We start from the raw sequence: 13,304 nt of genomic DNA on the forward strand, positions 1-13,304 counted from the left end.
GCTACCAAGGGTGGCAGCTCCCTCCACGATCCTTCCCTGCCCAGCTCTGTGCCCCAGGGGGCCCCTCCTGGAGCCCCTGCACACAGATTTGCAGAGATGCCTCTCAGATTGGGCAGAACCACGACCCCACGGTCCACAGAGCATTCTGGAGAAAACCCAGCTGTGCACCAACTCTTGTGCGGAATTCCCGGGAGGTTTTATTGGGGGTTGCAAATCTCTGGAAACCAAAAGCAGCTATTTTTGAGGGGGTTGGTGGAACTTCTCTTTCTAAGGTGCACATAATGGGACCCAAGCTCGGCTGCATTCAGTTCGTTTCCTGGAACGCACACCTGTCCTTCTCCGGGCTGTGCTCAGGCAAGCCTTCATCCGTGGGCATCTGGAGCCTGTGGTTTTTTTGGATTGGAGCAGTTTCAGTTTTGCCATTCAGATACTTACAGACAAATCTATCAGCACAGAGTTTAAAAAATAACCCCAGGAAGGCCGTGCTTGCTCTCCTCCTTTTTGTGCATTTGGCTTCTGCATACTGGGTGTGCTTAGGTACTGAGTAAAACATTGGCTTGGCCGACGTTGGCCAGAGGAGAATTGGCATTCGGTGCACAAAGCTTTAAAGTCCCCCGCTATCCCAGGTCTGGATAGAACCTCTACTCCGTTCCCCCTGCCTCCTTCCCACGCGAAGCCGGAAGGGCACTGTGCTAATCTGTGATCTAGGCAGGAATGCGTTGGAACCTCCAGCAAATCCAGGGAGCCTCGCGCCTCTGGGCCCCGGTGCATTGAGACTAGAAATTGCTGCTGGGAAAATGTACCCCTTTGACCCAGTGAGCCAAGTGTGGGCTCTGAGGCCGGTCTTAGAGTCTGACGCACTCAGATGAAAGATGGCTTTATCTTCAATGAAAGAACCTAGAGTTCAACAGGTGTATCACTTTAGGGCAGAACGTCAATTTGAAATTCTGGTAGGAATCGTGGTTATTAGATCTGGATAACTCTTGTTCTTTGATGCCCACATTTGCTTTTTTGTTCGGGCATATTCGTACCTCCAGATAGTTTGGGATTTTTTTTTTTTTTCCCTTCCATGGAAGCTTGTTAGGGTACTTGGCTATTCCCAGAGCTCCCCATCTCTTTCTTTTCCCTCTCTTTTGTACATGGAAAAAAATGTATTTTTGTACCATAGCTCATACCTGGAAGCGAAACCCTTTTTTTATGTCTCCCAGGGCTTAGAATATATTAGTACCACACTTCCTTCCATGTGACGTAAACAATCCCGATGAGAACTACTGTGAATGGGTGGTCATGACGACTCTGTTTTCTAGATCTCTTAAAGTTCATCAGTGTTTATTTCCCAGTGCCTCAGTGTCTCGACACACACCAAGAACAGAAAAGAGAAAGGACCAGCTCTCTCTAACTGGCTGGATTTGTGCGGCAGCTCCGGAGTCGGTGTTGACAATGACCTCTTCCCTGACGTGCCGGCCAAGGCGTTTCTGCGGCACTCCAGCCTTCCAGCCATCCATTCCCCATAGCGATCAGGAGTGGGGTCACCTGCCTTCCGGGGGCTTGGGGCTGTTTCAGAGCGATACCCCATATCGCTTCTGGTAACAAAGTGCAGCCACAGAATTTCTCGAAAGCTGGTCTTGTGCATCGTGCCAGGGTCTTTATTGATGAAAGTGACTGGGTGACTGGCACGGGAGGCTAATACCATTGAAAGAAGGTTTGTCACACAGTTCCCTAAAGCCAACGGGCACCGAGTGCCACGAAGGGTCCTCCAAAGCCCGTGGAGCGCATGGTCGGGAAGCGGAGAGGGGGGTCCTTGCTTGATGACTGTGGTGGTGGCAGGTGACCAGGCTTGAACGTCCCTTACTGGGATCCAAGGGCAAACGTACAGAGTCAGGGTCAGTGGTTGGGGGGATTATACTAGGACTTTGCACAGCCCTGAGGGCTGGCTCGGGGTGAGGGGGGGGTGGGGGAGACGCAAACCCAGTCGGCTGCTAGTCTGTCTCTGGCTTGCAGCCTTAGGGAAAGGTGAGGAATAAGGTCACATAGCCAACGCGGCTCCGAAACCACGGTGAATGCAGCCTGCCCTTGGTGGCAGTCCCAAGACCCTTCTTTTCTACGCCTCCTGCTGCTTTTTAAGCTGCTCTACCGGACTGACACCTGATCACCCCTCCCTGATGGGGTTTGAATTGTCTGACTTAACCCAAAAGCCGGCTCACATTAGAAGGACTTTCTAAGACCCTAAGATGTTATCTCCCTTCCCCAACTTAAAAAAAAAAAAGTATATGTGTATACGTATATATATATATATATACACACACACACACACATACACGTGTATATATATACGTATACACATACACACACATATATATGTGTGTGTGTATACATATATACGTATATATACCCACACACATATATATATATAGACACATATATATATCTCCATTCTGCAAAGTTTTGTTTGTCATCTGAGTAATCGGACTTTTGCTCCTCACTTGTGGATAGTGAATAGAATTATATATATATTTTGGGCAGGATCTAACATAGTACCCTTAAAATTAGTACTGGACAGCCACCGAGATGATGTACAATATTTGGGATAAACAAACTCTGTTCAGCGCGCTGAATTCTGTGCTTTCCTTCTCGATGATTCCCCGATTTGCAGGCGATGCACCAGGACTGGTTTTTCCACTATGGTGGTATAAAAAGCTGACTGTCATTTGCATCCATCTCCTGAAAACCTGTGGCAGCTAATGGTGTCATTGACCCTCTGTTCCAATGTCTTTTAGCGGATTTAAAGGTTTTGTTATAGTGTCAGCTCTAATATTCGCATGTGTGTTAAATCTCTGGATACCGTGTAATTAAATTGATTTCTTGTGATGGTGACAGTGATTAGCGCTCACTTAAAATCCGGTGAAGCAATTATTTCCCCTCTTAACTGGAAATCATATTTGTAAGGTATGGTGTCCATTATCGACAGTGTATTCATGATTCAGTTTCTATTTTGTGTATCTGGTTATAAATTTTCTATAGCATTTGATTTCACACTTATTATAAATCCATTGATTTGAATATGGTGGGGTGTGTGTGTATGTGATGTGTGCACACTTTAGTTCCATAAGCCTTGGGAAAACTGATTCTATGACTATCAAATATAGACATAAATGTATAAGGCTTATTTTATTTGCAAAATGGTACTTACATTCCTCCTATTTATTAAATCACTGGCTTTCGTGTTCTGTAGAGATATTTGTAGACCGATTTCAGAACAGAACGAAAATATTGTGAAAATTACAGCTTAATAAATGTTTATTGTAATTTTGTTGTACGGGCTTCTTCAATATGTTTCCTTCCTTCTGACCAAGCATTTGTGGAGTCTCCCCCAGTTTTGACATGTCATGGTGATCTTGTGATTCTATTCCCCAGCCCAATAATCTTGATATGTTCAGTTGGAGGGAGGGTGACCAGATAAAAGACAGACACACCCAATTAAGTGTTAATTTCAGATAAGCAACAGATACTTTTTATAAGTATATCCCAAACATGGCAGAAGATACACTTACACTTAAAGAGGTATTTGTTGCTTATCCAAAACTCAGATGTAACCGGGAATCCTGGATTTTTATTTGTGAGTTCCAGCAACCCAAACTGGGTTTTGCAACAGATGTATACCCCTCTGTCCCATCCTGAACCAAGATGCTTTTGTGGGCGCTAAACATTATGTCCTTAGCAGGACATATGTGGAGCAATGTGATAGAATAGTCCAGTTAAACACACTTAAGACCCAAAAGTACTGCTCCTGGGTGGGTGGGTGTGCTATTTGGAGGGTGGGTGGCCCACCCCTGGGAGAGAGAGCAGCCTAGAGGCGGGGACCCCACACCATGGGAGGACAGCACAGCCGTGAGGAGCCTCAGCAGCAGCGCTGGCGGACCAAGTAGGAACCCCAGGGAGATATGAAAACATTGTCCATTTGAGTGAATTAAATACATGTGATTGACCATTTTGCAAGAGCACATCTGGGAAAAAAAAAAAAAGATGGGGTGAAGCAGTAGGTGGGAACAGAGGGTGGGAGCAGGTCTCCCAGGATCCAGGAGAACATTGTCGGGTGAAGCTGTGCCGGGCTGAGGAGCACAGGTGCTCCTGCCTGCCCCCTCTACCTGGCCTCGGTTTACCGTCTCTACTTCCGCTCTCCCTTCTGCCAAAAGCTGCCGGCTCCTCCCAGCCCGCAGGTGGCTTACTTAACACCCCTTGGCACCTGTCCCCAGCCTGGGCTCCTATGCTGTTTGTTTCATTAAAAAACAAAAAAAACCCAGGTTTACTGAAGTCCGATTGACATACGATGAACCAGGTATGTTTCAGGCGTAAAGTCTGATCACTTCGGGTATATTCTGTCCTGTGAAAACATGGCCACCATCAAGAAAAGAGACACGTCCCCCACCCCCAAAGTCCCTTCTGTCGCCGCCTCTGAACCTCCCCGCTCTCCTCCTCGCTCTCTCCGGTTCCCAAGCAACCCCTGATGGTTCTCTGTCCCTACGCATTATGCTTGCATTTTCTAGCATTTTACATAAATGGAATCAAACAGCAGGTGCCTGCTTTTCCACCCAGTTCTGTTTGACTCAGCATAATTATTTTGAAATTCATCCAGGTTGTGTGCATGGGTAACTTGCTCCCTTTTATTGCTGGGTCGTATTCCACGGCATGAACGTACTTCCGTGTCTCTGTTCACCTGCTGATGGCCTTGGGCTGTTTGCAATTTGGGGCCGTTACAAGTAAAGCTACCATGGACATGTATGTGCAGATCTTTGTATGAACATTTTCTTTCGTTTGTCTTAGGTAAACCCTCAGGGGCCGAGTGGCTGGATCCTATAATAGGCATATGTTTTGTTTGCCAAAAAAACCCCGTTTTCTGAGGTGTCTGTACCCACATTCTCCCTAGCTGTGTATGAGAATTCTAGTTCCTCTGCATCCCCACCAATACTTGGTGTGGTCAGTTTTTTCTCAAAACAAAACAAAATTCATTTCCTGAAAGGTATCATCTCACTTGAAGCTGGTCATCTTCAGTTATCCCATCTGCCAACCTGTGGTGGCAGAGTGTTGCAAGCAGAGAGATGGCTTTCCTTCAGATAAATTTTCGGGACGAAGAGCACAACAGGTCACCGTAGGAGGTGATGAGAGAGGAGTGGTGGCTCAATGTTCCCCCTGCAATGACAGCCATCACTGTATACTAAGAGCCTTCCGTGTCTGTCTCCGCGGGGCTCTACCTGCCCCAGCTTGTTGGAGTTACACAACCATGCTGCTAAGAAGGGATTATCTTGGTTAATGAAAAGGGGAACACCCAGGCTCAGAGAGGTTGAGAAACATTGCCCAAGGTCAAATGGCCAGTCCTGGGGGAACCTGGGTGAGAGCCCAGTCTTTCAGGCTACCTCCCTACAGGCAGAAGTCACTCCAGGATCTCCCTCCTCCTGGAGAAGCTGTAGCTTTCATGGGGGGCTTTTTGTGTGGTTTTGTTTTTTTCAACTTGCATCAACGGAGATATTCATTGAAGACCCTAAGAAAACAATGACTATAAATCCTAACAATCAAAACAACAACTACAAACCCTCAAGGGGTGCATGGCTGGCTTGGTTGGAGCATGTGACTCTTGATCTCCACATGAGGGTAGAGATTCCTTAAAAAAAACCCAAAAACCCAAACCCAATTAACCAGCATCTTCTCTACTCTGAAGGTGACCGCTGGGAGCAAGGATCAACAGTATTTGTTTTACGGCTTATTGGATTTTTTAAAAATTTAAGCCTTACAACGAATTCCTGTTTTGTGCGCGGGCCCGGAGAGGTTAAGTGACTTGCATAAAGTGGCACAGTAAGGGAGGGTGGGGAGCCGGGACTGAGGCCCGGGGGCTCTGATTCCACGTCCAGTGTCCCTGCACGCCGCCCGTGGAGGCATGGAGAGCCCCTTCCGTTCTATCAGCGTTTACACAGAGCAGTCTTTCCTCCTGACAGCTTGAGAATTTGCAGATGTGCGCCTTTGGACATTGTCCTGTTTCCAGCCGGGCTGGGAAAGCAGGAGCTTCACTTAACGCTTACAGGTTATTACACGTTCAGGAGAATTCCCAGCTTGGACTGGTATCATCTGGATATGTTTGTTTCTCAGGGGTCTCAGGATTCCCGATTCTATTCAAAGAGGCCATTGTTTTACTAGGACTTAAGATCTTGTCGCAGGGGGAGTGAAATCGTTTTTTGCCTCAGGAATCAGACAAAACCAATTGTGCTCTTATCAACTTAGATTTCAAAAAGACTTGCAGTGTTGCCTCCCTTTGTTTCCAGATCCTTTTCTTGTATGGCTTAGAACACCCTGTGTGAATTGTGTAAAATCATTGGAATGTTACCCTCACGTGCCTATGAATATATATAAATACATACTGAGTTCCTCTAGTTACGCAAAATACTATTAATAATTAGTCATTTGCATTTTCCACTTTCACTGTGTCACGAACATGCAAAGGGGTTTTCCAGGGGCTACCAGCTAGGGTAGTGTAACTGATGAGCGGTGACACGAGCATGGAGCCCGCAGTCTTTGATTAAGACAGACATTGAGATTAGCAGATTGTAGACCAATGCCACCCTTCTGGCTTTTCTCCCCCCAAAATATAGGTATTTTTCATACAAATACATTGTTTATGGTAGTGTGCTCGGGGTTTATCACTGTTATTTTATTTTCTAGAGTGGGGGAGGGGCAGAAGGAGAGGGAGAGCGAGAATCTCAAGCCAACCCCACACCCAGCAGGGGGCCTGCACCGGGCTCGCTCTCGAGACCCCGACATTGTGACCTGAGCCGACACCAAGAATCGGACGCTCAACCGACTGGGCCAGACAGGCACCGCTACCGTTGTTATTTTTAAATTAATGTATGTATTGGTTGGTTTCTCACTTTTTAATTTTGTGAAATTATTTCTAACTTTATTGTTAATCCTTATGGATATGATATAACCCAGGAAACAAAAGCTTTTGAGATCCCTAGTAAGTTAAAAGAGTGTGAAAAGGTCCTTGCCTTACTCTCTTTGGGCTTCTGTAACAGAAGTACCACAGACTGGGTGACTTAAACAATAAATATTTCTTTCTTTCTTTCTTTTTTTCTTTTTTAAAGATTTTATTTATCTATTTGACAGAGATCACAAGTGGGCAGAGAGAGAGAGGGGGAAGACAGGTTCCCAAAGAGCCCAATGCAGGGCTCGATCCCAGGACCCTGAGATCATGACCTGAGCCCAAGGCAGAGACTTTAACCTACTGAGCTACCCAGGCATCCCTAAATATTTCTCACTGTTCTGGAAGCTGGGAAGTCCAAGGTCAAGGGGCCAGAGAGTCGGTGCCTGGTGAGGTCCGTTTCCTGGCTCTTAGGTGACAGTCCTCTCTCCCTGTGTCCTCATGTGGTGGAAGGGGTGAGGGGGCTCTCTGGGGTCTCCTTTACGAGGGCACTAATCCCACCCATGAGGCTCCACACTCATGACCTCATCATCTCCCGAAGACCCCGCCTCCTCATACTAGCTCACTGGGGGGTAGGGCTTAGGGCTTAGGGTTCTACATATGAATGGGGTGGGGTGACAAACAGTATGTAGCAGTCCTGAACCACAAAGTTTGTGGCTCTCTGGCAAAGGCAAGCAATCACATAGTACACACTTCAGAGGTACGAAAGTGTGTTCAGTGAATCCGGAATCTCGTTCCTGCCTGGTCTGTCCACCACCTTTCTGTCCCTAAGGCAACCCCTGTCACCAGTTTCTTATGACTCCTGCTAGGGATAGCCAGTGACGACACAAGCATATATGTATATACCATTCTTTAACACTAACTATAGCATATTATCTATTTTTTCCTGGAATCTGGTATTTTTGTACATATATCCCAGCCAGCAATCACATTCTTTGGCTAGTACCCCATTTTGTGGATATGCCATAATTTATTTAGCCATTCCCTTGTTGACCAACACCTGCACTTCTTTTTTTTTTTTTTTTAAATATTTTTTTTATTTATTTGGCAGATCACAAGCAGGGAGAGAGGCAGGCAGAGAGAGAGGAAGGGAAGCAGGCTCCCCGCCGAGCAGAGAGCCTGATGCGGGGCTCGATCCCAGGACTCTGGGATCATGACCTGAGCCGAAGGCAGAGGCTTAACCCACTGAGCCACCCAGGCGCCCCAAGGTGATTTATTTACATAAGGTGATTTATTTACATAAAGATGATTTATTTACATAAATTCCCCTGGTGTGTGGCGCCTGGGTGGCTCACTTGTTAGGTGTCTGCCTTTGTCTCGGGTCATGATCCCGGGGTCCTCGGATCGTGCCCCCATGTTGGGCTCCCTGCTCGGTGGAAAACCTGCTTCTCCCTCTCCCACTCCTCCTGCTTGTGTTCCCTGTCTTGCTCTCTCTCTCTCTCTGTCAAATAAATAAAATCTTTAAAAAAAAAAACCACAACCCATGTGTTTCTATGATTTCATGCAAGTTGTTGCATTTGGTGCAAATCTGATACTATACAACAACATTATTATAAAATGTAACACATAATATAACATTAGTATAAGCATTTGACACAATATAACATTATTATACGATACAACATAACATTATTATATAACATTATTATATAAGATAACATTATTGTGTAACACAATGTGACATTATTATACATAGGACGCAGTATAACTTATGGCAATATAACATTATTTATTATCCAATGTAACAGAATAAATACAATATGACATTAAGGGTTCAGTTTTGCCTCTAGTTTTCGAGGAACGAGGCTGTTAATTCATTCCCTCTTTCCATTAGTGTAGAAACTTTGAAACCAACCTGTCGGTGATGGAATGAAAATGTCCATTTACATAATTCATCTAAAGGATAAGCTTGTTTTATTTTGTTTTTTTCTTTTCTTTTTTAAATGAAGTGGCTGTTTGAGAAGTTAGAACTGAAACTAGCAGGATGCATCATCTCATGTATACAGTGATGTATTTAAGCCACTTCTTTTTTTTTTTTTTAAGATTTTATTTATTTATTTGACGAGACCACAATTAATCAGAGAGGCAGGCAGAGAGAGAGGAACGGAAGCAGGCTCCCTGCCGAGCAGAGAGCCCGATGCGGGGCTCGATCCCAGGACCCCGAGATCATGACCTGAGCCGAAGGCAGAGGCTTAACCCACTGAGCCACCCAGGCGCCCCTATTTTGTTTTTTTCTAAACACCTCCTTTGTCCTACTTTAGTTGTGACACAGTGAGGGTAAGCATTATTTTTTAAAATTATTTTTATTAACATATAATGTATTATTTGCCCCAGGGGTACAGGTCTGTGAATCGTCAGGCTTACACATTTCACAGCACTCACTGTAGCACATACCCTCCCCAACGTCCATCACCAGCCACACTATCCCTCCCTCCCTCCCCCCAGCAACCCTCAGTTTGTTTTGTGAGATTAAGAGTCTCTTATGGTTTGTCTCCCTCCGGATCCCATCTTGTTTCATTTGAGGGTAAGCATTATTAAGCAGAGCCAAGTAAGATTGACCGGTAGTATTGAATTCCATGGCTCTTTAAGGAGGGCCGATTTCCTTCAGGCCCTGGGATTCGGGCTATCGTTCAGTAAGATTTTGTGTTTTGTGGCAGGCAAAGTCGTGCGGGCCCATTCACCCAGAGCCAGCGATGACTGGCTCCTTATCCTTACAATCGCTAAAAACATAATGCCAGCTACTTCCAATCACTGCTGAATTACATTTTTTCATTCTTAAGTCCACACTTGATTTCAATATTAGAAGGCTGCTGTGAATTGGAACTTGATTAAATCATAAAACATACTGGTATTGGGAAAATGTAAATGACAGGCCATGAGATGGAATACTAACAGAATTAGCAAAAGAAACATCTACAAAGAGATTATCTCATACAAGAATATGTGATCCACATCCAGAGCTCCTCCCAAGTACGCTGACATTATATTTTCATCACCAGTGCTAAGATAATGCCTGCAATTTACTCTACATGATGACAATAAATCCTGGCCTCTCTTACATCTATTTTTCTGTATCAAAGCTTTTCTCAGAGTGTTTTAGTTCAACGACGGTAGGTTCCTGTGGATAGGCTCGGTGAGAAAATAATACCATCCTTAAAAAGAGTTGGTTCTGGGGCACCTGGGTGGCTCAGTGGGTTAAAAGCCTCTGCCTTCGGCTCAGGTCATGATCCCGGGGTCCTGGGATCGAGCCCTGCATCTGGCTTTCTGCCGGGTGGGGAGCCTGCTTCCCCCTCTCCCTCTCTGCCTGCCTCTCTACCTACTTGTGATCTCTGTCAAATAAATAAATAAAATCTTAAAAAAAAAAAAAAAGTTGGTTCTGGGGGCGCCTGGCTGGCTCAGCTGGTGCAGCCCGTGACTCTTGATCTCAGGGTTGTAGGTTCAATCCTCAGGTTGGGTGTAGAGATTATTTAAAAATAAAATCTGACAAAAACTAAAATAACCCTAATCATAATAATAACAAAAGCTGATTTTTGACAGCTGAGAGTTCATATATGAACTGTGCCCATTCTTCTATCTAGAGCTCTAGGTTTAGGAAACGTCTAAAACTGCCTGGGTGGCTCAGTGAGTTGAGCCTCTGCCTTCAACTCAGGTCATGATCTCAGGGTCCTGGGATTGAGCCCTGCATTGGGCTAATAAAATAAATTAAAATTTAAAAAATAGTAAAATATTAAAATAAGATAAATTTAATAATATAAAAATTATATATATCATACGTAATAAAATAAAATATAAAAAATAAATTAAAATTAAAAAAAGAAAACATCTAAAAGAGTAGAATGGTGACAATAGCCACAAAGGGGGGCAGCAGTGGCAGAGAGGTGGGGGGCGGGGGGGGGGCGGGAGGAAGCAGGCTCCCCACTGAGCAGAGAGCTGGATGCGGGGCTCGATCCCAGGACCCTGAGATCATGACCTGAGCAGAAGACAGAGGCTTAACCCACTGAGCCACCCAGGCGCCCCTAGTTCGGTACTTTTTAATATTTATTTCGGTTGGCTGTGGTTTCGAGTTGGACTGTCATAACTGGAGATGACATTATCGGAAGCACTTCCGGACTGAGGACTTCGTATCGCCCCCGCCCCCCGCCCCGACGGGGCTCCAGCCGATGCCCCACGTGCGCCGAGCCGCGCCGTCGGGCGCCCCAGCATCACAGCAGAATGCGGCCAGGGACGAACGAGCGTGTCGGCTCTTCCCAGCGGGGTGCAGCCCCAGCCGCTGAGGCAGGGAGGCCGGGGGTGACTCCTGAGGACCCGCGGAGGACAGGTCGGTGGGACCGGCCCAACTCGCCCGGGGACTGGCCGGGTTGTCAAGGTGACAGCGGTCGGCCTTCACGGTCGAAGGGTGACCCCGCCCTCCTGCCCAGCTCCGATTGGGCGCGCCTTTTTCAGGTTCCCGTTTTGGATTGGTTGAGAGGCGCGCCTCACGCACCGGAGCGCCTTGCGATTGGTTGGTGCTCAAGTCGGCTCGCCGCCGCGCGGCCGCCTGGGCTGATGTGGGGCCAGCTCTCCGCCAGCCAATCAGAGTGCGGGCCGAGTGTGGTGCGGCCGGGTGTGTCGGATCCTTCCGCCGGGCGGGCTGGCGTGAGCGCCGGGAGGCGGCGGGAGGCCCCTGGAGGTCCTGGGAGAGGGGGCGGGGGTGGGCGCAGTCACGGGCGCGCCAAGTCGGGGACGAGACCAGCAGTTCCGGGCAGCCTTGGCCGCAGGGGGCTTTCCCCGCTTCCCAGGACCCCTCTCGCAGACACACCCTCTGGCGTGGCATCCTACTGAATGAATTAAGAAAAAAAAAAGAAAAAAAGAAAAAAAGAAAAAAAAACCCCAAACCCACAAAGCGCCAAGAGGAATCATGAACGCAAGTAAATAAAAGGCTTACCTCGCCCGACATGCACGAAAGAAGTGCGCGGTACCGGCTCCATGACACAGACGAGAGAGACTCGGCGTCCTCGGGCGCTTCGGTGCTCCGCGAGTCCGCACGGGGCCGCCGGTGCAGCCGGGAAGCCGCGGGCAGGGACCGGGAGCGTCCGGGAGCGTCCGGGAGCCCAGAGGGCGTCGTTCGCGTGGTGGTGGGAGCTCGGCTGAACACGGGCCCGCAGCAGGCGGACTCCGGGCGCTGCTTTGAACCGTGCCCCCTGCACGGAGATGGGCCGGGTGGGGAAGGCTTCCAAACAAGGAGCAGCCTTTGGGAGGTCCTGGACTACGTGCGCACGAGATGGTATACAGAGGGAAGGGAACTGTGTGTGTGAGAAAATAAGACTGACTTGCTTCTTAAAGTTTATTTATTTAAGTAATATCTACACCCAACATGGGGCTCCAAGGCAGGACCCTGAGATTAAGAGTCACAGGCTGCCGCCAGAGCTAGGTGTCCCAAGACTCCTTTTCTTTCCTTTTTCCTTCCTTCCTTCCTTCCAAGATGTATTGATTTGAGACGGAGATAGCACATGAGCAGGGGCAGAGGGAGAGGGAGAATTGGTAAGTAGACTCCCCGCCAGGCCAAGAGCCCCAAGTGGGACTTGATCCTAAGACCCTGAGATCAAGGCCTGAGCCAAAACCAAGAGTCTCACACTTACCCCACTGAGCCACCCACATGCCGTGTAGACTCCTTTGCCTCTTATTACACCACCCAGCCCCTTCCTTCATCGTAGGGGCCAGCGGAATTCCCCAGAGAGGTGGTGGTTTTCAGTATCCTTTTTCTTGGAAGTCTGACTTCTATACTGAGAACTTCACACTTACCAAAGAGGAGAACGAAGCCAAATCAAGCCAGAGGGTGGGCAGTCACCTCATCTGGTCGCCTTTCCTTGCCCTGTTAAAAAACAAGCCAGAGGGAAACCGTGGCAAGTGCTCTTGGATGGCTTGGATGGCGGATCTAAATCTCTTTAGTATTAAATGAGGCCTTTGCTGGTGGGAATGTCTGTTTCACCGTCAGTATACTAGGCTAATAAGGTTTAAGTACTGTCTAGAACCCTGTTCATAGTAGATCACCAGACTGTAGGTGATGATCAGGAGGTGAGTGTCACACAGAGCAGTAAGAAACTCGCGGGGGGTCTACTTCTCTCTCTCCCTCTGCATCTCCTCGCCCCCCAACAGCTCATGCTATCTCACCCTCTCTTTGTCAAATAAATAAATAGAATCTTAAAAAAAAAAAAAAAAAAAAAGATTAGGGATGCCTGGGTGGCTCAGGTCCTAGGATCGAGTCCCACGTCGGGCTCCTTGCTTATGGGGAGCCTGCTTCTCCTTCTGCCTGCCATCCCCCCCCCCCCCCGCTTGTGCTCTCTCTCTCTCTCTCTGA

Source organism: Martes martes (assembly GCF_963455335.1).
Source record: "Martes martes genome assembly, chromosome: 13".
NCBI classification, from domain to species: domain Eukaryota; kingdom Metazoa; phylum Chordata; class Mammalia; order Carnivora; family Mustelidae; genus Martes; species Martes martes.